The sequence below is a fragment of the Bombus pyrosoma genome, linkage group LG1, assembly GCF_014825855.1.
Source record: "Bombus pyrosoma isolate SC7728 linkage group LG1, ASM1482585v1, whole genome shotgun sequence".
NCBI classification, from domain to species: Eukaryota; Metazoa; Arthropoda; class Insecta; order Hymenoptera; family Apidae; genus Bombus; species Bombus pyrosoma.
Genome location: NC_057770.1, coordinates 7,488,112 through 7,512,675, shown reverse-complemented (window position 1 = coordinate 7,512,675; position 24,564 = coordinate 7,488,112). Strand labels below are relative to the sequence as shown.

The window sequence follows — 24,564 nt, the reverse complement described above, 5'->3', positions numbered from 1 at the left end:
AGTATCGAAGATCTTCTTAAAACTTGAAAGATCTTTGATTTTGTCAGTTGAAAGAAAAATGAAATCGAGCTATAACGAATTCGAGAGTCGTAGCCGAATGAAACGTAGACGACGAGTTTCGTATTTCTAAGTGATAGAAATATAAAACCGGCAGAATGAAGATTAAAATGGAAGAGGAATTTTGTTTCGGTTATTCGTTTCGAAAGACAGAGAATATTAAGATGTTGGTACTTTCGAGGATATAAAATATATCTGAAGAAAAATGCAAAATCTGGGAATAACTAAAATTGTCAAGCTGAAATGAAAATACGAACGAAATTTATAAATTATAATGTAATATTTGTTTCATGAAGATTATTTACTATCAATTAAAAACCTTCTATAAGCCGAAGGTCTCGAACTTGGACAGCTTTTAAGACAATATATAACGGCAAGCTAAATCTTCCACTCAAACAAGCTATTCTACACTCTTGGGACCTGGCATCTTGATACTTATATAATAAATCACTGCCTTTATCATGGGGTTTTGCCCCTGCAACATGAAGGAAATTTCCAGATCAGTGACACATGCTACAACCGAATTCACTTGTTGCCTGATATATTAAGTAACCTATCACCAGGGAAATATATTACGACAGTAAAAAATCTGTTTTACAAATAAAAGAAAAGTTTCATTTTTAAATTCTTCGATAATTGATCAAGATTGCGGAGTGTACATCGTTGGAGAATATTAATCGCTTGAATTCGATAATTGCAATGATACGAGTACTTCTGGTGACTCGCTGTACACTGTACTCGTACCAAGACAGAAAACAATATCTCCTATTATTAATTATTCTTCGTCATTCCGGTCCAAGAATTTTGCTATCGGCCATATTCCCTAATTTATAAATATTACCTCGGCTTGCGTTCAAACGCGAAACCCTCTGATACTTTACAGCGATCATCGAAAAAATCGTTGGAATGCCAATTTATACACTCATCGAAGGAAATGGAAGCCAATGAAAATTCACTGAAATTCGAGAGCGAAATTGGCGATCCGAACATAACTAAAATCGCTGTGCTTGCGATTGCGGTCATGGGTGGGAAAAATTACGATATTGCGGAAATCACCCATTACCCGTGTATCGTTAGTAATGACAACGACCGCGCGTTTCCTTTCCCCGAAAAATCCGCCAGCGAAGCCAAACGTGGTGTGAGAGCAGAGGATTTCCCGTGCTTGGGACGCAATCTTACCAAGGAAATGTGTCCACTGTTCAAATGATATTACTACATCTTGATAACAACGGGGATTTCTTCTATAAGCGTGATTTCAGGCAAGTGCCACTGGCGTTCCGCCAGGAAACCACGCTTCCGAATTGCCTCGTTAAATCCCCCATAAATACATAGTTACTGTTAGCGACTACGAGAGAGGTTCGCAAAACTTGACATCTTCGGATGAATGTATCTCGTAATTTCGTACTTATGAGTCTATTCTACAAATCTGTAATACTGCTCGTGGGTCTTTTTATTAAGTCACGATATATATTCGAATAGGTTGATCATCATTTATTGGAAAAATATATGAATTGTGTTAAAGTGTACAAACAGATGCAAATTGGTGGTTAGAAGCAGCGTTTGCTAATTAAGCTAGTTACTACAAGTTTGTAGGATCAATAGGTAATAAATTAATATTATGGGAAATATCTGTACTAAACCGTATACTTAAGGTATTTGTAGCGTAGATCGACTTTTTTACAATTTCTTCGAAATTTTAACGATATGTTACTCAGTATGTTACCTATACGTGATTCGATTTTTAGGGAGTCTAGCTTTATCGAAATGGAGATATTCGCCTGTAGAATTGGAAGTTTCAACACGCAATCTCGTTGTAGTAATCCCCGCTGCAAAAATGACTTTTCAAAAGCAAAAGTTGAAAAGCTACATGTAAAATGGATGTAGGAATCTTAAAAAAAAAAATAATTCAGCACCGTCTTCATCGTTTTCGAATGGAAATAATGTAAAATATGTAATACCGATAATTTCGGCGTCCAAAATGCCATACATTGTAACGTGAAATTGACGTTCTGTCCATTTCTGAACTGTTTGTTAGCGTGCACGCATAGAGACAGCCAAGAAATTTCTGTTTAAAAGAAGAATCTGACTTTCGAGCCTCGGTGTGTTTCACCTTCCAGGGATATTTATTCATTTATGAGTTTATTTTAAAGCGGTCCATTAACAATAGAGTCATTAGTGTTTACAAGATTAAGCGATACTCAGTTACATGGAATCAAGTAGGTTCGTCCGTTTTAAAAAAGTCTACCGCGTTATGAGTACTTTCAGAATCATTCGGGTTAGACTTCGTGTCGGCTTTAATGTCGCATTCATTTCTTTTGGATGAAAATCTAGGGCAATCCAGTAAAATGTGCTGTACGATTATAGATGACCCACAAGATTTGTCATTTGGGAAGTGGTTGATCCGTCAAGAAGTGATCCCAAATATCTTAAAGTTCTACAGTGGCTATAAAAATATTGTCATCTTACTTTTCCATCGAAACGTTTTTTATTTAGCCTTCATTTGTCTAATGGTATCCATTAAAATTTGAATTTACATGAAATCCACGGTTTGCCTATAATAAGTTGATGCAACAAATCCCTATTCAAGTTCCATATTCACTTATGTCGATAAAAATATGAAACTGCAGAAACATCTGTAATCTATTTATAGCACTCAACAGTGTCGTCTAAACGATATTACGTCGTGACATATTTCATCCGTAGAGACAAAAGGGTAAAGGATCGCGGGTTATTATTCTTTTTTCTTCTCTGTCTTTTACGTTTTCTTTCTATCGAAGTGCGCGGAAGTTGCGCGTTCCGCGGACGAAAATAATTATCGTTGTACACCAGGAACAGTATGGGAACCTTCGGCGAGCAACGTTAACTGAACTTTAATGTAATAATTACATTCGTCGAAACACTTATGGTAGAGACGCAACGCGAACAAATAACTTTTTCTATTTTCTTGAAAGTTTGCGAAATCTGTGTAACTTGTCGATGACGTAATGTGGAAGTTGTTGCATGAACCACGGAAAAAACTGTATAACTAATAACTATTCGACTTGAACAGTTCCTTTTCTCTTCAACTTTCGTTCTTCTCTTTTTTCTTCCATCGTTGTAGGTACTTTAATGCTGTTTCTTAGTCGAACAAATAAGGGATTGCTTAACTTCAATTATAGAATTTCATTAATTACGGTTTTACTTGGAACCTATAATGACTACTAGTTGGTCTACTATTTTGGTATTAATTTTAATGTTAATTATTTCAATATTGATACGAGGGGTGGATTAGATTCACCGTAAGTTAATAAATATTGTTGATGATATTAAAATTCTAATTACAGTTTCTTATTGTAAATTAACATATATTGTCTCAATACAAGTATTTTATTAAAAATATAACAGTCTCAGTTATAGGATATATAACAGTTTGAACACGGTTATAACGATTCATATTTCTTCCATAAATTTCTCCATTATATTTTTTTTAATATTTTTTTACAAAATGACTCTTAACAGTACTTAATATTTTCTTTCGTGAATGCAAGAGTGATTTTATTAATAATGTTATGTATTATAAGTGTAAATCATCTTCTTCGTGTCATCCTCTTTTATTACACTTTTAAATAATTTTATTGAAGTTTCTTATTACACATCGCTATATCGAAAGTTGATTTAATTTCAGTAACTTTAGAGAACAATAAATCTAAATGAATGGTCTTATAGGAGCTAACTATTGTACATCATCAGGGATTGTACATTCGGAAAATAATGCGAAGATGTTTAATTGAGCGATTCATAAAGCTGCAACGTTGATTAAGCAGAACCATAAAGAGCAATTCACTGTAACAATGTGGTATCATTGTTTGATTATTATCTGAGTAACATCGTGCGTCGATTTTGCGTATGACATAATCAGTTGCATGCTTCAGTAATAAAGAAACAAAGAATCGATTATAAATGTGTACACAATGTGTAATTGTTATAATCTTGAATCCCAAACTATTAGAAAACGTAATAACCGGAAATGTAATAAATAATAAGTAACAGATAATAAACAATAAATAGTAATATTTTTCTGTGATATAATATTTTAACATTAGTCTGACAAAATGTTTTCGTTTATTTCGTAGAAACATATGAGTAACACATCTATTCGCGATTAACAATTATAGTAATACTAATATTTTTAAGTTCAATATCAATTACAACCCTTGAATTCAGCTGATCTTTTTCATTTTTACAAAGATTATTATTATAAATTTTTTAATTGCTAATTTTATTGCCAAGAATAAAAGAATTGATGCAACAAGCGCTGTTTTACTTTTTTAGTTTTTATCATTTTCTTCTTCCTCTTTTCAATTAATGTTCTGGTATTCTACATTAACGTGAGTATTAAAACAGCTATTAAAAAGGGAATACCAGAAAAAATACGAACAATGTATCCAACGCTAGAATGCGGATGTGTAGTCCTAAGGGAAGTATATTGAAACTGCCGGTCTCGCGATACTTGCATTTTTAAAATGAAATTTTTTAACGAGTTCTCGAACTAAGTATGATTATCGTTACACCTTTAAACATTTTTACGTTTATATCGTAACTTTAATATTTTGAATTAGCTCATTATATTTTCGCTAAAGTAAACTCGTATCATATTAATTACTCTCCCGCGATAACTCGAGACGAGAATTTATTTTCGTGATAAAATGGTACAAGAGTACTTCTTTCTTTAAATTTTTACGAAAAAAACGTTTGCGACGTGATGTCCATTCATTTTATTAAAACACAGTCAGAAATTCGCGTATTTGAATTCTGTTTAATCACGTTACCGTGAATTCAACTCGCGACAAATACTTTTCACATGTGACTAATCCTAACCAACTTATCGTTCGTGCCTTTTGGAAAACCGATTTTCAATGTTTCTATACTTGCTAACTTAATTCCTTAATTTCACGTAACTGGGAAGTAAATGGTAATTTGTGTCGTCGGGAGACATTTGTTGAAATTCAATCTGCATCTGTAAATTAAAATTGAATGCGATTCTGAGTGAAGTTTTAATAATGCTCGCGCGTAGTTTCATTTACAGATTAATAACTAATTAAAATCACCCGAGCAGGGAGCACACAGCAACAGAACGTCGATGTTTAACGTCCTGATTTCCAATTAATTCCATTTGTTTTCCGATAAAGTGTAAACGTGATTAAACAAAATTTATTCAAGCGTTTATGTCGATAGATCATGCGACTAAAAGTTTCATTTTATTCCTTCACCTTTACTCTTCGGATCAGCCTACGTTCTTATTTATCCGCAATGCAAAACTTAGATAAATATTATTTATTAATAAAATTTATTAATGTCCGAGTGTTATTTTATTAATAAGACATAGCAAATACTCTAGAAAATCGTCATCGATAAATTAGAGAAAATAAGATCATACGCAGGCGGATATGATATTTCTCCGTAACAATGGAAAATATTTGAGGAATTAGCGAAAATTTATTAGCCGCCAAAAACGAGCAAAGGCTGAACCGACGCGTTTTCAGCACCCCATGAATGCACCAACAGCTCGTTCTGATTCTACTTTCTTCTCTGTGTTCCCCGTTTTGCTTTGTTTCCTCGCAATTTAATCCCATTGTCGTTACTCACCCGGAACCACCTTTATTTCTGGAAGTTCGGTTCAAAGCTTGTTGCGAAAGCTTTTTCTTGAATACCTGTTCCGCTGGCGATTAAGAAATTGCAACTTTCTTTCCCGGCAATAAATCAGGGAAATCGACTTAAATTTCCTAATCGTTTGCACAAATTCATTAAATTGCCAAACTTTTTTACTTTGTTATTTTATCAATATAATTACTTGTATCTACACTTTATTAAAATTCCGCAAATAAATAACATTTTCAATGGTTTCTCACGAATACCTGCTTTCTAAAAGATTAAAGGGTTCAACCTACTAATCTTGCCATCAAGTTATACTTAGCTTAACTCGTATTTTTTATAAACGCTTAGCGGACATCAAATCTTGTACTGCTTTTATCACGCTCTTACAATACCGTCGGTAAATGATTCCACTAAATGAACTGAAGATAAGCTTAATATTGAATTTCCTTCGTACATTTATATTAATATTTCCTCCGTCATTTTGTTTCAAGCCACCATCAGTTTTAAAAGTTCGTCCTAAACCTTCGCATATATACTCACAATATTATTATAACTATTCCATTTATTAATTTTATTAAATTAATTTGACGGCAATTGCGATTATTTTTTAAAGACGACGTTCAATATTCGTCTGTAACGTTTTGATAGTGTTCCCATTAAAGTTTCCAATTCATGATCGGGATAGCGAAAGTCGTAATCGACGGTTAATTAAATGCCACACTCGTTCCAACTTTCGCTATGTTAACATTCCAACTGGCTAATCGAACACTGAATTATTAAAATGTTCTGTTAATCTTTTCCTTACGTGCAAATTTATCAGTGGAACTATTTACACGCGTATCACCACGACGAAATTAAACTACGTCAACTATTTGGAAACTAAATGCAAAATAATTAGGGAGTTTGAAACTAGTAAAGGCGCAATATTTCACTACCGAAGGAAGTAGACATACGACGTAGATAGGTTAACTGTTAGATTCATCAAAAAGCAAGAATATTCTGTTTAAACGATACTCACATCAGACTGATGCAAGAAAATGAAACGAGTAAGATGCGTTTTAATAAATCTTCTTCAATTTATCATGAAATTCAATAGTAAACACTTTTTGCATTTTTTAATATTTCAGACCTTTTGCTTCTGATCCCGTCGTTCAAAATTTCGTTGCTCAAACACTTTTGTTTTAATAATGGATTTTGATACCACGTATAATAAATATACTAGAACAGGATACATTATATTTTTTTCAGAATTCTATATACGATTACAAAAAGAACAAGACCATACAGCGATTATTAAAACTTTTCGATAAAATTGTAATTCAATTCGTTAATTTTTGTACGTTAATCATATCAAACACTATGCTTGTATAATAGGCTTTCACTTCGAGAAATCCATTATGTATCCCAGTACAATAATACTAAGTGTACTTGCCGTATACGTCTAATAACCATTATCGTCATTATGTATGTCATTGTAATATAGAAGACAAGAAACAGATACTTCAAAGAAATAATTTAACTAGATACATGCGAATAACGATCCACTTACCCAGTACGAGGTATAAATAAAGAGTAGAGCCTCCAGTATATATACAATAATCATAGTATAATCAACAAGCGGGTGGCTGTACGTGGAAAAATAAGTCGAAAGTGTAAAATAACATTTTTCCAATTGAAAATACCGTTTGAAAACTTGTCACGCACGGCGTGAGCTTGTCTAATTTCCAATTGGACGAAAGTGGACAATCGACGGCAAGTTATTTTATATGTGAAAATAGGTTGAAAATATAGTATAAGATACTTTTACTTGAAGTTAAAAAATCGAACTTGATAGCACGTCGATGTGGTACTCTCGGCTTAACTTGTAATAAAAAAAAAAAAAAAAAAGAGAATTCGTAGTATTTTAAGCAGATATTCAGCTATTGAAACGAGAAATCATATTTTATTGATAAAAATCTCCTGGTGTTTCGTTTAAACTCAAGATGCCTTTTAACGTCAGAAAAATACGATCGAGTGAAAAGTGAGCAAACGGAAAAAGCGAAAATACGCAGCCGAGTTTATGATATTCGAATGAAAGCGAACATCATAAAGCAAAGTTGATGGGTCGCGTTGGATAAGTTTGCAAGTTGCATTGTTGTCTATGGTAAGTAAGTAAATAAATCGCGGGCTGTCAATCCGGTAGGTGTTAGCAGTTGCTTTAAGTTGCTACGTACAAAGGAAACCGTAGTACGGCTTGGAATTGAGGGATGAATCGATTTATCTCCTTTTGTCTCGCTTCCCTCGTCTTTGCGGTAACTATACGCCTCTAGGTAATATACTTTTAGATTATTCGAGATTATATCTAAGGACGAAGGGAAACGAAGCGGAAATTAGCGAAAAGTGACAATAATATTACGAATTCAGTGGTTCGGATTTAATATAAAGTTCTGTTTATTCTACTTTCTATTTGTCGTCTCGTTGTTGCTTGCATTAAGGAACTGAAGGATTTAAATTGGAACAACCTGTCGTTTGGCAGGCACAGTCTAAGAACGTGGTTAGTATAGAATTTACGAAATCGTTGCGCTACTTAATTAATATATTGTCATGAATATGCAGCAGATCGGATAGTATAGATACTTGACCTTGTTGGGAAAATAGAAGGCTTCCAGTTCTTGTTAAGACGAAATATCGATTAACTAACAAGTTTTACGTGCTGCTTCGTAATTTGATGACACGTGTTGAATTTTTCTAGTGAATCGGAAACGATTAATTATCATTATTAACGTAGAGACGTTAGTTAGGAATTGTAAACGAATTGCTAAAATAAACTGTAAAAGAATGGTAAATGTTTGTATTTTTATAAAATGCCAATATGAATGTATCGATATATCGATATCAATAGTACTATTTCAAGTTAAATAAAATCGAAATGTTATTCGTGAATTACGTGAAATAAATTGAATTATCAGGGTAGTCTCCTTCTATTTCTTGCAGCTTTTCGATCAAATACTTGCGAAGTCTATGCATTTTCTTTTACCTCCAATCGTCTTGAATACGAAAAATCGAGTAAGGAAAATCAATCGGAGGTTCCGCTGACGTGACAGAACCTGCTAGTTAAAATTAGAATTTTCTTTATCATTCTATCGGAGCAGCGTTTTTCTTCGGCCCAAGCGCAAACAGAATGCAGTGTCTAATATGAAATGTCATAAGATGGAAAAATATTTGAATTGAAAATAGTTATTAGAAACGGCTAAATGTAAAGGCGCAGGCAGAAAATTTGGTAAAAATGCGAATGAACGCGGTGAGAACTAGAATTAACATAATATGAAAAATACATTCGCCGGAGGGAAAAGCGCGAAATATTATACTCAAATATTTACTATTTGTCACGTGATTTTGGCGAACGTTATTTATTCAAGGATTTAAAATTCAATTATCAAGAAATTGAATAAAACTCGGTGAAATTTTCTCTATTTGAAAAGGAATTAAAATTCAATCTTTCTTCGATAAAAGTGAAGCTAATTAAAAATTTACTTTACCGAAGCTCCTTTAACTTTTAATGTGATTGACAGCTTTCCAATGTTACACATAAATGTGAATAAACGTTGTTAATACGATTTACATGAACCAAGATATTTTTCGTTATCGTTCGTTGTTTAAAATTACGAGGTAGCAATTTATCGAAGTTTTAACGGTTTAATATCGAAGATTCCAGAACAAGAACACGATAAATCACATCTTTCGCTTTTTATAGAAAAGATTCGACTAGAATCTAAAGAATAAGATAGGAAAATATTATTCAAATGAAACTGTTATTTTTTTCCACAAATATTCCAGTAACGCATTTCATTCCATCAGCAGACTACTATGTTGTTGCAGTGATTGTTATTATTTTGAAACAGTTCATTCGGTACATTTGTCGCACGAATCATTTTTTCCCTTTTGTTTGCTATTTTTTTTCATCTCTTCTTTACTTCGCGTGTTTTCTCAACGTACACTTTAATTTCGGACGCAGTTTCTTTTTTGTGTATGCGTTAATAAACGAAAGGAATGAGTACATTTTGCCGATGCACGTTATACCGAGTACTTGATGACTCTGTTTCTAGCGTTATCCTTTCATTTAACAAATTGCAAGATGTTAGAATTCTAGAACATCTTCCTTCCAATTTGTTTTCACTCTCTCAGAAATTACAGTTCATCCTTTCTAGTAAAATCGCGTTCCTGCTTATCCCATTCATGTTTAATTTCTAAACTTGATTGCAACATCACTTTTTAGTATACTTCATTCTGTATTCAGAAGTAGACATCCGGAATTATAAACAGTGCACTGCAAACTAAATGGAGTTTGAGAGAAAGGGATAAAGTTTAAAAAGAAATTCGTTTTGTTCGCCAAATGTTCTAAAGAATATTTTAGATACTTTGTGTATTTTGTAATTCTTGTGTACATGTTTATCGTCGCTGTATATGTTATCTTAGATATACCGTACACTTTTGCATTTTATAAAGATACGTTTTATACATTTTTGCAACTCTAAAGTTCCCATAAATGTATACAAATTCGCAGTTTAATAATAATAACTAACAGTATTAATTACTGTTAAGCCACAAATATATAGGTGTGCTGAAATAAAACAACGCAATTTTTATAACGCATAATGTGGAATTTATATCTGGAAACTGAAACGGCGCGTGCACGGTCGTCGGTGCGTGGCAATTTGCACTCAAAATTTACATATTTAAACCGTTGCTGTTGAAAAATAAAACGAGATTGAAGAGATATTTATTCGACAAAATATATTACTTTCGTTATTCACAATCACCAAATTCTACGATATCTAAATGAATCTGCACTTCTAAACATACTGTATAAGTCGTTCTGATATCTATAGTATTATTTCGCAAAGTATGGTTTATTTTATTGACCAATTTTGAAAATATATGGGTTACAGACGAAGCGTGTAGCTTCTAGAAATCTTGAATACAAAGGAATGGAGTAACGCGCGAAAATAATTCCCTTAATCATGCGGAAACGGAGGAATCATAATTCTACGTTAAAATACGATCTGGACCAATTCTTGGCACATGTTTGCATGTAGCAACTTTCTCACACTATTATCATCGTATTATTGTTATCGTTTCCTACTTTCTCTTTTGTGCAAATGAATTGAAGTAATATGATTTATTTATCTGCTCTCTGTTTAAATTTTTAGTTTACTATACCGAGTCACAGTCAAAGTGCGAATTAAGGTCCAAATATGATAAGGACTAATTATCCTGAACAATGGCTCGTGCCTTTGGCAAAAATTCCTTTCGACGTGGGTATTAGAACTTGATTTGTAAGAGAAACAGAGTTATATTGATGTATAAAATAAATATGATAAAATTGTATTATATTATCATATTAATACAAGCATACATTAATATAAAATACTATAAAAAATAATATAAAATACATTAATATAAATGGTAAATTATTAATTCATAAGTGTATAAAATTAACATAGGCGAATTGATGTTATTCAAATCAGTTCCACGGTAGAATGTATGTAAAATGCAAAAATCAAACGAATTATTCAGTGAATTAACGAAAGAATTATTTAGTTCGAGGTGGTATTTTAACGTTTACCAGTATCCAGACACTGGCCGATTTGTGATAATATTATTTCAAAATAACATCAAAGTGTTCGAATTAACGATGAATTAATAATTACTTTCTTATGGGGACATCAAATTTATATCATAGAAAACGAAAGGCTTGCGAAGAATTTCGTTTTCATTTTTATTTACAATGGTTACAGAAGGTATCAATGCTTACCATTATCTTCGTTTGATGCGTTTTCCTATCAAGCTCTATATCTCATTTTCATAGCATGAAATTATGACAGTGATACGAAAATAATACGAAATTTAATATTGGACCTAATTAATCAGTATATAAATGTCAAAATGTGGCGATATTTTCTGCAACTACTGTATTTATCATTACTATAGTTTGGCTAATAATTTTGTCGTCGTGAGTATTGCAAAACAAACTGTCGCCAGGGGTTAAATTGCTCGTTAAAGCTATGATATACCTATTAATATATCTTTTTCCATATATAACGTGAAAACAGTGAATATTCAGTTACGGGACGTACGTAGAGCGAATGCGAAGCTAATATAAACCTCGTATGACAAAAGGCTGATTCTTCTCTGACATTGAATCGTTTAAACCTCTTTAAATCATTGAAATCGTTTGGTCCATCGAGTTAAAGACTTAAAATCTTAAGGAAAATAGCACTTCTGTTGCCACGGCGAGAACTGTTCCGCGAAATAGTCTGGCAAGAAATAATTAAACGGCTAGAGCACCCTTCAGGCAATGGCGAAACTCCGCTGTCGAGTCTGTGAAATATTACTCCACGACTCGGTTTTCGTAGTCTGTCCTTTTATTTGACGGAGCGCGCGATCCCAGCGGTTTCTTACTTTGATTTTGTTCCATTCCCGACAAGTGTCAAACGTCTTGGACTATGCGGGACGAGAGCTGATCGTCGTATGAATGATTATCGAATGGTCTCGGTTGAACGTGACCATCTCGAAATTTCTCACGATCTATGCCTTTCATGTATCTTCAATGATTCGTCATATTGTCGAGCTTTGCACGGAGTTGAACACGTTGCTTTTATCTTTCGAAAGAAAGTCCGTGGCGGCAGAGAAATACTGTGCTATCTAATAGTTATTTAACGTTTCTTCATGGTCGGTATCATCTGAAAGAGTATCATTAATATTGTTGGTATTGTTAGTCTTACAGCATTTTTGTCTCGTTGATGGCATAGATAATAACAATAAAATTTAATCAAATTACTTTCGTTGAAATAATTCCATTAAATCGAAACAGGGAAGATCAATTTGTCAAATTTCATGAATTTCCGATAAAGAATTGTGAAATAATGGAGTCCAATGAAATGCAATCATTCCATACATATTTATAAGTATTGATTCGAGTTAGCAAGATAGATTAACAAGTAGAACCACCTTTACATGTAAAATTAAGTATAATTCGATGCATAAGATGTCTTATTTTATTTATGTAGGGTATTCCACCTAAATTGTATACCAAATAACTCGTGAATTATACAGACCGCACTAAGTGGTGCTGGGTTATCGAAATGCCTAACGTTTTGAATTTTTCAAGCCTTGCACGATGCAAATTTTCGGCAATCCACGACGTGAGATATCCGCTTCACCGTTAGTTTTGAGATTAATATAGATTTTTGATTTTGCATAAAACAGGCAATTTTTGAAGAAAAATAAGCTCTTGGGGAACACCTACATCCTTAGGACAACTATATATAGAGATAGAGATCATCACAATTGAACAAAACTGTGCAGGTTAAAAGAGTCAAATAGAAAATATCACATAAAACTGGTAATCTGAAGCTTATCAGTAATAGATGATTAATGATTAGAGATAGTGATCGATGAAAGTTACTAATATTCGCTGGCGCGTCTTGATAACATAAATCAAGTTTTATCTTCGAAACTATTAATCGTGCAGGCATAATCTTCTTTCATTCTCTTTAAGAAAATTTGATTTTTCCTAAGCTTTTTCTTAACTTCGTTTAACCAGGCTTTTCTCAATCTTGTAGACGTTACGAACTTTAAATTGATACATCTCTGTTGATAAGTAGTTATTTCGAAATATACAGGGTGCGACCGAATAAAATGTACAAGCAGGCATGAGGTGATTCCTTATAAAAAAGTAAAAACAAAATATGGAATAAAATTGTTTCATTTAAGGTTTAGTTTTCGAGAAAATTCAGTTTGAAAATTTATTAAGTATGTTTGAACATGGCTAATTCCGGACCGACAAATATTAAACAATCGACGATAGATTGTTCTACGTGTAAAGATATGTAAAAAACGTAGAATAAAATTTTGTCAAACTCGATTTTCTCGTAAACTAAGTCTTATTAAGTGGAAAAATTTTATTCCATATTTTGTTCTTATTTTTTCATAAGGAATCATATCGTACATATTTGCGCATGTTATTCGGCTGCACCCTGTATACGATTTTTAATCCATTCACTGCTAGTCAGATTTTTATTATCTACCTGCTGTTACCTGACTGTATCCTAAAAATTAACTTTCATACAAAATCTATAAATATTGTATCGTAAGATTTTCAAAACATATGTATTTTTTAATGAATTATCATAAAAACAGTTTTTCCAAATTTATCTTTTCGGTTAAAAAATTTATTTTTTAATTTACGTCCACAGGTATGTCGGTTATCGCATGTACATAGCGAAACTGCACACAAACTCGGATCTATGAGATGTTATGCAGCGAACATATTAAAGTTGTTAAGCTGTTGTTCACTGTGAGAATTTCATCTAAATATTTGGAGAAATGTAGAAATTTTTCAACAAAATTTTACATTCTCCTGTTTTCCTACATTCCTAACGATAGTATTCTGACGTTTCGTAGCGAAGGCAAGAGGTAAACATCACATTCTTCTTGAATTCAGTGTATCTTGAAATTCGATAGAAAACTTTCGTGCGAGTGAAATCAAAATGACTTTTGTCCGTACAGAAACTTACGAAGCGCTTGCGAATGAAAGAACATAAAGAATGCCGGCGATGTCGAATCCAGATGTATGCAGTTCATAATTTACAGAACACCCTAAGAACTTTCATAAGAAGTCGAGGCACTAGACAACGCGTTTGCACTTTTACCTTCCCGTCTTACACTTAAACTTTAAATTGCATTCAGCAACTTTTCTCGCGGGATTTGATTAGCTTTCGACGAAATAAGTGTGTTATTACTTTACTTTAAAAATGTATTCCGGTATATTATAGCAGATTACACTGTGCTTTTATGTAGCCTATTAGGAAAATGAGAAGATGGCAGCAAATTGAAAACAACTATAAACGAAATATGTATCTGTTTTTCTTATACAATACGCTTTCTAAGAATAATTTTTGAAAGCGATCCATGCAAACGATTTACTGATCTTTTGCCATATGTTATCATGAAACAAGATCGAAAGCAAACACATATGTGTTTTAAAGTAATTGGGGATTAGTTACGGGATAATTAGGGGAAATTTATGAGCAGTAAATGCTTCACTGATCGATGACTATTTCTATATGACAGAGTTTACTTTATCCCTTGAAATAATAGTTGAAGTTACGTGATTTTAGGTGGCTAAAAATATGACGCACCAATTTCATTTCTTTCATATCGGACAGTTATAAGTTATAGAAAGAAAGTACTCGAAATTATAATCTTTCCACATCTTTTAGATTAACTACGAGCCAATTGCGATATAATTCTAGCACCACTTTCCAGGGAAATCTTCAAAATTCTCTAATTAGCAATATTAAAGTTACAATTGAAACGGAATGGGTCCATTAATCTTACTTCGAATTTCCAACCGAATTTCTGGTCCAATTTAGTAATTGCCAGACTGCAGAAGTTTATGCGAATAATAAATTGAATTAGGCAACGTACGAGTATATTTGAGGCTATCTAAAAACTGTATAATATCGAATAGATTGAACGATATTAAAACACGTGTAATAGAACCTTAGTAACGTATTTATAGAGTAGCAGCAATTTATGTACAAAACAATATATATTGTAAAGCCTTTGTAGTACTAACAACAAGCAATAGAGATGATGTACAATATTCTCTTACTGTGCTAACAACATTCTGAATTCGCATTTGTTCTGTTAAAAGCAGGATTATTTCCTGTATAATATTTCGATTATTGTCTTTGTAATATACCTATGAGAGGAAATATACCGCTCGAAATTCTGTTTAACTTCATAATTAACTTCTTGATTTTGTTCCCAGCTGTGTCTATTCTTCTTAAGCAGCGCAAAGAGTTCTATGACGTTTAACGATAATCGAGAAAACTCTCGTTGTTGACGATATAATCTAATAACGTAAAAGTATTAATTAAATATCTGTGTTATTATTAAGGCAATTAATCCTTACTCCGTAAACTTTTTTGCAGTTACCACGAACCATAATCGAAGATCGTCTACGTTCGGTACGTTCTTCAATAGACGAGAGTCTCCGAAAAAATATGAAAAAATTCGTATATCACCTTCAAACATTTTAAATCGAGATGCTTCAAGTTGCCTATCCTCGAAATCTTTTTTAGGGAGAGAGCTAAAGGTACGTTACCTGCTTGTATGCGAAAAATCTACGACATTTACCAATTTGCTTGGACACTAACATTAACACTAACAGTTGAGTACCGTTGAAAAATCATTGAAAGTGAATTCACCAGGAAGAACGATTAAGCAATAAATTCATCGCGTTTGTCTGAATGATTCACTAGAAACGTTAATCGCGTGTAAAATATCAATATTTTACGACGCAACAAAATAATTGATTGGAATTAATTTGAATTCTAAAACTTTGCCGTGTAATTTTAAGAATATTATTTATATAACCAAACAACATTATGAAAATTGTATAAAGTATATAAATATTAATAACGAACCTAAATTTAATCGTGATAATGGTAGTGATATCTCTATACTTCAGATCATCTGTGAATCATCCATGAACGAACTCAAGAGTATAGTCTATCCTTTTTTTCCATCAATCTGTTACGGACTATCGACTAAGCATGAATATTTTTTCCTAGATAGACATAGATAGACCGTTATCATTTCTAGGGCTCATGGAGACCCGCCAAGTTTAATTTGGCTACAATCCAAGTATAATTTTGCCTGAGAAAGTGACGATATTATCTTGTAAGACCTATCCTGTTAAATTCATGTCTCGGTAAAAATAGGAAAGATAGCTAGAAGAAATTACTTCCGCTACACTCTCTTGTAATTCTCCAACATTAAGCTGGTTTACTATTCAATTAAAACATAATCGTATTGCAATTGTATTCCGGTTTTCCAATTCTTTAGAGAAATATTACATTCTTTCTCTTCATATACATGCAAAGTAATAGTTATGTGCTTGAATATTTATTAAATCTGGATTGAAATTTTTTCACATGTTCCAGTGCCGTATAGCTGTCTATATTGTTTTTTGGTGAGACTATATATTTTATGGGTCAATTTTTTCTCTATAAAAGAGAAAACGCATCGATTTTTATTCTCTATAAAAAACCCATCGATTGACATATAAAAGAATGTATATAGGTAGTGCCACTTAGAAAGCTATTGAAGCTCCAGAAAACGCAAAAAGATGATCTTGAGCGAAAAAGTCATAAATCACAATGTTCGGTTATTTTCAGCTAACGCTGCCACGGCACAATATTTCATAGACGCGAAACTAACATAAACGAGACGTCCTCTATATTCCCGTATTGACTATATCTTTGATAAGATGTCAGTATCATATTTGTATACATATGCTAGTATTTTAGTTTAGTTTAGCTGTGTTGCATCGACGTTATTTGAGAGAAAAATTCCAATTTGTTCGGAGAAAGAACAATTGTGGAAAAAGATAGATAGGTTTTCAATTTTGTTCAATTAATTCGAAATTAGTACCCGAGTTTCGATAGAAGGAGTACTAGGCAGTATTACGTGGTCAAATTGTACTGACTCTGTCAAGAAAAGTTTGTGGTCTATGTTGCACAAAATTGCATCATGTCGGTACAAAGGAACAGACGTGTGGAAATATCAACCGGGAAACGATTTTGACCAGGACAGCTCAAATTTGATTCAGCTTTGTCTCGTGAAATGTCACGACAGAGCGCGTTTTAAAGCGCTCCATTTATTCCTACTACGTTCGTTCTCGCACGCATTAAGCGTAGATAAAAGTAAGTATATCTAGCATATGCGATAAAATTTGTTTACGATCAGCCATTTTTTAAAATTAAGTTACATACAATCCAAACTGCTATCTACTATTACTACTGTATTATTTATTATTAATAATGCAACCGATAATATGATATAGTATAGCAGTTTAGTAACTTGTAACGTACGATACAATATTACCATTTTACATTTACTACGTATAATTTATTTCCTTCTCTCTCGACGAGACAGTTACCGAGCTTTACCAAAGTGAAGATAAACACCAAAGAAATATTTACAAAGTTGAAGAAACTAAAAAAAAGAGAGCAGCTGGTCAAATATGATGATATTAATATCGGATTCGAACTGTAGGTGAAATGTTTCAAGGATGCCGATCAAACTTTTCTTTATTTGCAAACGGGGAAGAAGTCGAACGAGGCTAGCAAGCCATGCGGCAACGTACAAGACGTAGAGGTGTTTACTGGAGAAGTAACAAATTTTGGCACAAAATTTTTACGATATTTGTTGGTTCTGCAGTTTCGGTCAAGGAGAATTCGAAAGTTGATCCTTTCGTGAATCGATAGGATGATGATGAAACGGCAGAAATATTCCTAGCGGTATGTCTGAGTACTTCTTAATGTTTTTCCCAATGATTCGCTAGCGTTTTCGTTAGAAGTTATGCAACGCTTTCAATACGATTGCTTGCACTCCTTGGACATTTTTATTTTATACTTCAATGTATGGCACTGTTGCAAATTATGAAAAAAGGCGGAGTGTTATTACACTGTATAATATATTGGTATTTTTATTGGTGTTAACAGAAACGATTCTATTTTAAAGGGTATCATGAATGAAATTTCACTGCACGTGAATTTTCGTTTCGATAATATCGTTCTACGATAACATTGCAATGTTATTTGTGATTACTACAAACAATAACTTTCCTGTTTTTCATCTGATTTTGAACAACGATAAAATATTCAATTTCACTTGTCCAATTTTATTAATTTTTTTTAATAATTACATCATATAGTGATACTATAACAATAACATAGAAAGTAGTGGAAAAGTAGTAATTAATAAAAAAAAGTATAAAAGCTTGTAAGTAACAGCTCTTGATATTAAGTAGAACTAACTTCTTTCGAACGTAGATAGTACCAAATGTGGAGATGCTTTTGAATTCAAACTTACGTGCTTTCGTATGCTCGCTGTAGGCAATTTTAGTTATATCCTTTGCACTGCGCATATTTTATAACTTTAGAACAAGTTAGATATAATTACTGTAACACGAGTCACTTGACATTCATCTTTTATTCAAAACGCTTAAGAAGTAGGGAGAGATTTAAGTAGTCGTATAAACTGCAAAAATATTACAGAAATTGCGGAGAAATTAGTTCGATGCATAACGTTAACATTAAACCAAGTAACGAATATGAGAACTAATTAGCAAATTATATGCGTTTTACCGAGGAAATTTTCAGCTATTACAAAACATATAAATTATGAGACTAGGAAAAGTTTTATAAAAGAAGTGCAAGGCAAAGTCATACTCTTAAGTTCGGTGCCTTGGCGAAATATTTCTACATTGGTAATTGTGTTTCAAGAGACAAGTTTTCTCGAATTTATGCACGAAATATTTCAACAAAAACTACGAAATTATAATCTACACGAAATTAAATTACAATTAATACGTTGTTTTGTATTTTGTTACGAATTATATTTTTCCAATCAAAGCATACGTTTATACATATCTTTTGTTATATGTTTTCTACTTTTAGTCCTTTGTTGTATACTTTATTGGATATTTTTACATTTCCATATCGTTTGGTTTTATTTAAAAAAATTATTTTAGTGTTCCATCTTTTTAAAGCATATTTGACCGATTACTTTTAGATGCTCCAAACGCATATATATGTACTCGCAGATCGTTTTTGAAAAAAGCAAATAGCATGTGCAATGAGATTTCGAAATGTCGGAAATTTTAACGCACCCTTTGAATTTCCGGAATAGATCGAAAGGTTCGCAATTCCATACGATTGCGAGACACGATAGTGCTACAAGTCTGTTTGATTGACGCGCGAATCCCACTCTACCTTTTTGGTCGTTTGGAAAGAAACTACGAACACGGTTTTTCTGTGTTTTCAGTACGTTTGTCCTGCAATTTTCTTGACAACGCAATTTCTTTACGAAACGAAGGGATTATTCTGCTTCTCTTGCGTTTGATTTCGAGAATGTTATTCCGTTTCAATCAAATGCCTAATTGACACTTATATCGATTAAAGATCTTTTCATTTTTTATATTAATTTTATATCAGTCAATTTCTGCTCCAAAAATTAAAGTTCACAAAATTAGTAGCTTATTGCTTGGTTAATAACGTTATGACACAATATATAAATCCAGAGTAATTTTATATATCGAATCAAAGAATCATTGTAAATTATAAGCGAGAAGAGAATATTCAAATTCGTTTAAAATATATGAAGCGGTAGGAACTAATTGAACCTTGCTGTCCCGATTCTTGAGTTCTTAGTTTTCTGATTTGCTGCTCTTTTTATTATCCTATAGGCTTTTAGTTCATCGATATTCCAATTTTTCAGTTTCCCGATTTCCAGTTTTTGTCTTTCTTTGTTCCTTCGATATGCTCATTTTGTCACTCCAATTATTTCCTTCTACTACTATTTTTCAACAGTGTGCTTTTCCAGCTTCCCAATATTCTAGTTTCTTAAAATTCCATCTGTTTACCCTTGCCGTCACGTGCTTCTAGAGTACTATATTACTTTTCCAATAACATTTAATATCCTAAAACACTCGACAAATATTTCATACCAATAGCACGAAAATTTGTCTTCTATCCATATCTATTTGTCTTGTCTATTCGTATTTACTCATATACCAAGTTCTCAAACTGCTAAGACATGTTATCTTTTTTTTAAACAAATATATAATGTAAAACTATTTTTATTTTTATTTTATCCCATTTATTTTATTTTATTCTTTTCATTTTATTTCCACATTGCCTATTTTTAAAAGTGTAGCAGTCTACGAGACACGCTCATTACCGTAATGTAAGATCATCATTCCTAAAACGACTTTGAAGCTTTATGTCATTTTGTTCCACTACTTCAATCGTAAATTACACTCAACCCGGATCCTCCAGCTGTAGTCACGATGTTTACGATCTTAGGTTTGCAATAAATCTTGGAACACGATTGAACTAATCTCGAGACAGCGTAGATGATGTTAAAGTTTTGAAAAATATCGTTTTGATACACTGTTCGTACGTGAGATAGCGATTTCTAAAGCCTTTTTTCAGTATTTTCCGACGTTCAATATCCTAATATTATTTTAATATTATTCTAATATTAATCTAAGTATTAATTGATTTTATTATCATTGCGTAAGTGCTAAGCTATTATTTAAAAATTTTGAAATTTTATGAAATACAGTATAAAAATATTCTGATGTTTTATTTTGAAGATATTTAGAGATATGTTAATATTAAATAAAACTTCATTTAAATCAAAATCAGATATTAATGATTCTCCGTGTTTATTATTGGGTAAATATCGTATAGGGCAAACTGAAAATCAGAGGAATAATTATAAATAGGAGAAAATTAAAAACAAATTTCGATCAATCTGATGTCAAAGGTGTATTGCATTGAAATACAATCGTGTGGAAGATATCGGGTATTTACTTTTGAAATAAAAAATTTCGTTCAGGAAACGAGGAATGATACGAAACCTATATCAGTCTATTTAGATAACGTCGTTGAATATTTGCACCGAAATCGTGCAATATGCATGTATATATATATTTATTTATTTCTATTGGTTGGCAGAGATCAGTCGTTTATGTGTATATAGATGCAACTTCCATAACGTTATCGCGGTTCGCACAGCATGTTTCAACTATATTTCATATCCATGGGAATCTTTTAGTACATTTTTAAAATAGTCGCCTGACTTCTTTTCACGTTACAAAATTTGCATTCATATGTACGTGACTGTAAATGATCTATTTGAATAATCGTGTCTGTCGAAGATATAGTGTACCTTAAAATGGTTGAAACTAAACAATTATTGTATATTTATATAAACGAGATATAATTTCATTCGAACCATATAACTTACTTCTGTCGCAAGTATTACATAGAAATGAAAAATACTTTCGTCGATATTATAGTCCGCGCTACTTAAACTCGAAACTGGTATTCACGTCCGCATAGTTACTTACCTATACTACTTGCTGCTATTAATCGAGATACGTAAGCCCTGTTACTCTAGAGAGTATCAGTTGCCAATAAATTTACATATAGTGTTTAAACTGTTTTTGTTATAAAGATAGCTGTAGAGAATTGTATTTTTTTTTTTATTTTAATATTAATAAATAACAAGAAAATTATAGAAGCTATTGTATAAGATTAAAAAAGATTCAATATTTTGGTCAATCTATATTTCATATCTGTCCATTTATTTTATAAATATATAATCGTTAATCTATCAAGCTGTGTTTTGACACGATACATTAACATGAATATTGAATTGCTTTTGAAATCTAGTAAATCTGTCGTACTATCAGCGACAACAAAAGGTCAGTAAATAATCCGCGTTATCAGAAAGTAATGCTATACTAGATTTAATTATCGAGCTGTCTATTCAAAACGTTAACTATGGATTTTTTTTAATAAAAATTGAATTGCTTCGGCAGTGATCTTGATAATAACGCCGTTTTATTGTCTCTATTTTGAGAAATATACGTGTCTCTAATAACAAATTAATATTTTTCTGTTCAATTATCGAGCAAATGATTCCCAAATAATATCCGAATTTAACTTAATGGAAAGTATCATTTTAAACATTATGACTACAGAATGGTATATATATTTAGAATAATATGTTTTTTAATAATTTTCGTTTAATAAAATCAATCTGTTTTCCATGGAACAGATAAAATAATAGATAAAATATTTGCTTGAAAATTATCATATTCAAATATTATAAAGCGAAACAATTTCTGTTGAAACGCAACTGTTTCAGAAAATAAACAAAATTATCAGAATTATCTGAATTGTTTTATATTGACTACTTCACTGAATTTCATTGTTGTAATGGAATAATAATTATAATTTAAGTACGATACACTGTCATCTATTCGGCCAATAAAATCTTAATACTTCGTCGTTATTTTCAATGTTCATCGATAGTATAATAGCAAAAGATACAGAAAATACATTTAACGCTGAATTCGATGTAGCATTTTCCTTTTGTTCATAGAATGCCAAGGATTCTAAACTCGTAAGAATGCTGCGATTCAGCTTTAACTCGTAACAGACAAAGAAGAGTGCTAAGTTAAGAGTCGGTCTGATATCTTGAGAAACTGCTTTAGCATATTGGAAGGAACTTTCTTAGAAGGTCAAATATGTACAGGCCGACGCAAATAATAGATGTTCACAAATATTTTATAAACATATATTTTTACAAAAGATAGATATTCTTCGATAAACAAATAAATATTAAAAAGTAAATATTATATTGTCATAAATTTTGGAATTTTCAATAATTAGTAAACTAATAGTGTACATAAAAGAGCCGGCTATAAATTGTACATATTTTTAGGCTACGTGATGAGTAGGCATTTTCTGAATCTTCTTTTTCAGAAGAATCACCTAACTGATTCGTCTTAAGATTCATTATATACGTATGCGTATTTGTATATCGTATATATTAAAACTAAAAGAATAGTTAATTACTAGCGTACCTAATTTCTAGTGTACCCAATTTCAATATTTTATTTAATATAAATCCTAATTCAGATGTACATCAGGTATCTCATTTAAAAGATAAGATTATTGCTGTAGTAAATGTTCCAAGATACTGTTTGAGATTAAGTATTGTTAGAGAATTATACTCTTGGTGTCAATAGCAGCTAGCTCATTCAGAAACTTAAGCTAGCTTTTAACAATTATTGTTATTTCATAGCATAACCATAATAGTACCTAGTTGACTTTACAACATTAAAAGTTTGGTAATAAAAGATATAGGGAACTTTTTAGCTATGCCATTTGTCGATATATAGGTAATATTCAACAGCAGTTACAACTCCAAATACAAAATACAAAAATTCATCTATCAAATAAAACAATATTTTCTAATCCTGAACTTTATGTAAAAATAAAATGCGCGAAATATATTATTCTTATGATTCACAGAACTCAAGATAAAATCGTTTATATATTTTTTGTTAATAATTCTCGAAAATATTTAGATCGCTATATATTTTTTAATTCCTACAATTAGTATAGGTATAATGGGCAAAAATCCAAAGGATTAATATCTTTTAAGTATTGTTATAAAAATGATAAGAATTAAAATAATCGTTATATTTCTGCCTTTTCTGCTGCATTATCTATTCTCATTATATAACCAGAAAATACGTGACTTCTGTCTATTTAGCGAATGATAATACAAGTTACGTGCCCTTGTGGTACTATTACCTAATGATACAACCTAAAACAAAAAGTATAACAAAATTGCAACGATACTATCTCTGAAGGCCATCTTTGTGAATAAAATTTGCTATGCAATGGTGAAATTACACGTATATTACGTATCATTATTACAGTAACTGAAATTAATTGAAAATGCAGACAAATTTCTTACAGACGATTTGAAATAAAAATAATCAATGATCGAATGATCAACAAGTTTATGAGCAAAATGGCTCGAATATAACGCGTATTGGAATATATTCAATTTTTAGATAAAACTATAAATCGTATAAATATAAATCAAACGTATAGAAACTTTTATAACATAAATTATTTTTATCTATAAAAGATAATATATTACATATGCAACTGATATTTGAGAAATATTTATAAGCTGAGCTCTGAATAAAAAAATGACAAGATCTATTTAGGATACACATCAAAATACGTATCACGAATAAAGATAGATTTATATTTTCATTTATACGATCGAAAGATCATACATTTACCTGATTTCATTACTGCTATACTTCAAACGGCCTAAAAATAATCTCTTAAATCTGTCGATAGATAGTCGACATCTGGTAACGCACATTTACGTCTACAATGTACAGCCTCGACAAAATACGCGAAATACAACTACGTT

At 31.8% G+C, this 24,564-nt stretch overlaps 1 protein-coding gene across 2 annotated transcripts in view; it reads left to right on the top strand.

Moving 5' to 3' along the window:
* LOC122565940 (tyramine receptor 1-like) overlaps nucleotides 1-24,564 on the top strand; it is a 99,741-nt gene that overhangs the window by 2,858 nt on the left and 72,319 nt on the right. The window lies entirely within an intron of this gene.